This window comes from Pyrus communis, chromosome 7 (assembly GCF_963583255.1).
Source record: "Pyrus communis chromosome 7, drPyrComm1.1, whole genome shotgun sequence".
Classification (NCBI taxonomy): Eukaryota; Viridiplantae; Streptophyta; class Magnoliopsida; order Rosales; family Rosaceae; genus Pyrus; species Pyrus communis.
The window spans coordinates 14,872,415-14,877,506 of NC_084809.1; the positions used below are offsets into that span (position 1 = coordinate 14,872,415).

General features: G+C 36.3%; 1 non-coding gene and 1 pseudogene across 1 annotated transcript; both read left to right on the forward strand.

The window, feature by feature from the left end:
* The first annotated feature begins 1,558 nt into the window (after positions 1 to 1,558).
* Positions 1,559 to 1,632, forward strand: TRNAN-GUU (transfer RNA asparagine (anticodon GUU)). The gene has a single exon. It is a non-coding gene; the product is annotated as a tRNA-Asn (tRNA).
* Positions 1,633 to 1,772: 140 nt separating this feature from the next.
* LOC137738647 (photosynthetic NDH subunit of subcomplex B 3, chloroplastic-like) lies at positions 1,773 to 3,348 on the forward strand (annotated as a pseudogene).
* The last annotated feature ends 1,744 nt before the right edge of the window (positions 3,349 to 5,092 follow it).

Genomic DNA, 5,092 nt, shown 5'->3' on the forward strand with positions numbered 1-5,092 from the left:
CTCATGTGGACCAAATACTTGAGACCTAACGGACCCCGTACATTGACCGTCAAAACAACAGAAAATGTGATTTAAGCTCATATCAAGAAGATTGGATCTAAATGAAAGGAAGACAATGAATAGGAAGTTTAATCTGATACTCACAGACGTTCCTTCTTCACCCATGCCAGCCAAAGTTAACAGCAAACCAGTGTGGTCAAGTAAAAGTTGAGCAATTCGGGATTGAAGAGAACAACCTCTTGAGTAACCAATGCAGATACTGAAATGACAATAATAATGCTTAAAAACTTCATCACAGACTTACTAAACATTTTACTGGTGATAACAGAAAACAAAATAAACAATCTTCAACTGCAAGTGCAAGTGTGCAACATAATGGTTAATCTATCAAGAAGCAAACCTGTAGGTCCCTGCAGTCTCCGAGCAGACGCGAGAGAAAAAAATGTGATGAAGCCGAAAAAGCATCACGAACATCAATAAGGCATCTCAACAATAGGAAGGAGCCTCATGAATGAAGACGGAGAGCACTTTATACATTTATTCCAAGTTCCAACAGCAGAAAATGGGTAACGATTTAAGATATCGTATACCTTTGACAACTTAGTCTTATGCTCTGCGCAGAACCTGTGCAAACCGTGCAGTGAGAGTTATATAGTAAGAGACAATTTACTCCACAAAGGGTTTATCATTGATTTGTAATTACTATTTTATAGAGATAATGATAGAATCAGCGCCTTATTTAATATTACAAAACTAACCAGATGTAAATGTACATGATTGAGTTCCTAATGCAACTATCATGGTACCTGACACTTACCTCTGCAGTATTAAATATAAATCTTTGTTTGTCAAAGAATAGCAACACCGAAGGAGATGTAGTATCTATTCCAGTCCCTAGTCTCTCCAATGAGTTTGCATGGGCAAATTATTAGACCATAAATAAGAAATATAATACCTTGAAAATGAAATGGAAAGAAAAGAATTATAGGACCAAACACTTCTTTCTAGAATTACGACGCAAACAAACTTTTTGGTTTTCAGAAACTCTTTATTCAGTACAAAACTCGGTAGAACTTGGCAGGATGATGGTGGTAGTGTTATCGCCGGCGGTGATGGGTGACGATGGTGTTGTCCCTCACACCACTCTGAAAAATTTAGAAAACAAAAATCAAATAGAAAATCATATAAACAAGAATAAAACAACAGATTCTTAATAATATCAATAGAGGGAGGGAGGGATGGAGGAATATCACGAGTTCTATCTTCGACATGTTTTCATACCTTGAAAGTTGCATCATACATTAGTAACATTACCGTCTATACAACTAAAATATATTAAAATATTAAAAACACTAGTAAAATAACATAAAATATCGATGATGGTCTGGGACCTGGAATCAAGAGTGGGAGAACTGGTTTCTGGGACCTGGTTCTCTGGGATCTCACGCTCTCTCTCTTTCATTGTCCCTAGACAGGTTTCCAGACATAATAACGCCTTCTTACTCAGATGGTTTTTCTTTTTATGTAAAGAATCGGTCCTTAAACAGAACGTCAACAAGCTGGAATAGCTCAGCTGGTTAGAGCGTGTGGCTGTTAACCACAAGGTCGGAGGTTCGAACCCTCCTTCTAGCGTTTTTTATTTTTGCTGGGTCAGAATGTGAATTTCATTTTTAATTAGGGTCTAGACTTCTAGTCCATGCTGGTCCACCACCCCAACCCAACTTAAATTTCGATCGGATAAGGTAATTAGCATGATCCACCACACATGATGCTGCAAACTAACCTAAACCCCATACAATGATACAAATCATCCATCCAATTCATTCAACCAGCACTAACACTCCACAACTTTTATCAATTCAAAATATATCAAAAATGGTTACTCTCCAACTGAGCTTTTGTGGTTCATCTTTTTGCTTCCTCCCATTTAACTTGATCAACTCCAACATTACCAGCTCCCATTCAACTCTCAAACCTTCCAAGATCCTCATCAGTTTCTCCAGAGCAAAAATTAGAGCAGTTAGCACATCCCAAGAGAGCCAATCCGAAGCCGTTCAACCCCAGCAACCCCCTTCCGTGGATTTCGCATTCGTTAATGTAAGCTACATAAAAATGTCAATAGAAATTCTCTGTGCAGGAAGTCCCATCACTTAAAACTTTGTTTTGGGGTATCTTGTTTAATTGTGTATTTTGTTGTTTTCAGTCGGTTTTACTTCCTGACCAAACACCAGATGTGCATCTTCGTCAAGCCTGTGGAGGGCAGAAACTTAGGAATATAATGCTGGATTCAAATATCGATTTGTAAGGACCATACGTAAGTATGCCTCCCACTTAATTCTTATCATTCTTACTAAAATTTTTTTTTTTCGTAAAAAAAGAATAATGAAGTTTATGTTGTATGTAAATGTTCAGAGTAGAGTTCTGTTGAATTGTGCTGGAGGAAGAACCTGCGGGACATGTATGGTGGAGGTGATGATTTTACAATTTCTTTAATTCTCCCCTTTATATATATATAGCATTTGATATATTTGAAAATTTTAAACAAATATATGCCTCACTGAGAGAGCATAAATTTCTTGTTATTATTAATTAATACAGAATTTTAATTTCAATTTTGTTCTATTTTGCTGGTAGATTGTTCAAGGAAAAGAACTGTTAACCCCTCGCACAGACAAAGAAAAGGAACATCTTAAAAAGGTATCATACTGTTTCTAGTTAAGTAGATCACTTAAATCACTAATTAATTAAACTTAAGCCAATGTAATATTGCGAGGTGGTGATTTAAAAAAAAAAAAAAAATATTTGTAATGAAGGCTGACATTCCTGTTGATTAATGGATTCTTGCAGAAACCAAAAAATTGGAGACTTGCTTGCCAAACCACAGTTGGGAAACCTGACTCCAGAGGGCTGGTTTGTGGTTCCTCTCTTTCACTATTCTTTTATGTTTTGAAAAAGTCGCGAATATGAGTTAGGATGCTAGGATCCTCTGCTCGTCTTCTTGCATTGAGTTTGGAATCGGATCTTTCTTTTTGTATATTAAAGTAGTTTAGACTATCGTTCGTGTATAAAAAATGCATGTTTTAACAAATAATTAGACAAAATGTTTTAGTAATTTTTTTCTGATTGGATTAATTTCAGGTTGTTGTCCAACAGCTGCCAGAATGGAAAGCACATGAATGGAAATATGAAGAAGTCCTAGTAGACCCTTCACAGTCTTCATAAGATATTTTTGCCTACCATTGTAAATTTCAACAAAAACCAAAAAAATTAATTAATTAATCCAGTTTAAAATTATAGAGAATTTATTTAAATGAAGATGCATCATCAGTGTAATTAGTTATTACAGGATAAAATTATTCCTTCAGTATAGTTGTTGTCCACTTGTCCCCATAAATAATGCTTTAATTGCTATAGGAACATGTTAACTACTTATTTGAGTTTTGGCATAACTTGGATCATGTATCAAACAAAAAAATAAAAAAAATAAACAAATATATATGGATCTCAATTTATATTATGCGTTGATATGTGTTAGAGATAGAGAAATCCGATAAAGATTTCGTTACCTCTTAGACCATCTCCAATGATGGGCTAAATGCTAAATTTCCTTCCAAAATTTCCCTCAAAACCCAATCCAACCCAAAGGGAAACTTTGGGCTAAAAGTTAAATGGGGAACTAAGGCCAAATTCCACCCAAAATTTAGCCCACTAAATCGCCCAATGCGCCTAACGCGCGAAGCTTCCGACCGCCGGGGACCCACCCATGTGGGCCTGTCGGCCACGTTCCGCATGAGCCCAACGGCTCCTTCCATCCAACGGTTGTGATCATCAGGCCGTTGGTTAATCCAACGGCCTATATTCAAATTTTGTTTTTGTTTTTATATTTATATATTATTGAATCCAACGGCTAAGATCGAATATAATCAAATCTAATGGTAAAAAAAAAAAAAAAAAATCTAACAGCCCAAATTTAAATCCAATGACTAAAATAATTAAAAAAAATTATTTAACTCAAAATTCACCCAAAAACTTTATAAATACCAATGTATTTGCTCAAACATCCACACAAAACTCAATTTTCTCCTACAATTCTTCCAATTTATCTTTCTACCATTTCTTTCCATTTCCAAATTGTTCAACATGGCAAGAGAGCATATTAGAGGTTGTAATTGGACCTGTGAGGAAGATGTTGCTTTATGCTTGGCATGGGTTTCTGTTAGTGAAGATGGTGCAGTTGGCACAAATCAAAATAAAAAAGTTTTGTGGGATAAAATCATTGCAAAGTTTCAAGAAAACTGCAACGGCGACGGGCGGGACGGTGGTGGTGTTTATGATGGATGGAAGACTATCAACAAAGCATGCACTTTATGGAAGGGAAGCTTGGAGAGAGCCGTTGTTGGCATGCCTAGTGGAAGGAGCACTATAGAAATTGTGAGTTTTGTTCTTGATATTTTATTTGTCATGTACATAATATTAGTTTGCAACTAATTATTTTTATGTATTTTTTGCATAAGGTGACAAAGCAATGGAAATTTACAAGACAAGAGTAACACCAAAAAATCAAGTTTTTAAGTTGCAATATGCTTAGGACATCCTCAAGGATTGTCCGAGGTGGGGAACCGATGCGGACCAACAATGGGGAAGATTATTTCAATGTGAAGTTGCATAGACAAATGCTGGAGATGAAGGTGTCGATGAAATGACCCCATCTCCTTCTTTTGCAAGGCCCCCGGGAAGAGATAAGCAAAAGGAAGCAAAGAGAAAAAGGAAGCCCCAAGATCCGATGAGTGAACACTTTGCTACCAGAATTGCAAAATTGAACGAAACCCATAGCGCTCGCCTAGAAGAAACAACCCAAATGCATTTGCAAATGAAGGAAATCTCAGATAGGGAGCAAGAGAGGTTTGAAGTTAATTTGATGATGGAGGACTCAACAAATACATTTCAGAGAGGAAGAAGTTCTTACAGGGTAAGTAAAAGGAAATTTTGCTAAAGTTTGCCTCAAGAAGTATGTTTCAAGATGATGAATCCTCTAAACCCTATATCCCAATTCAATCATGAAGTCCATCACCAAGTGAAGATGGTGGATATG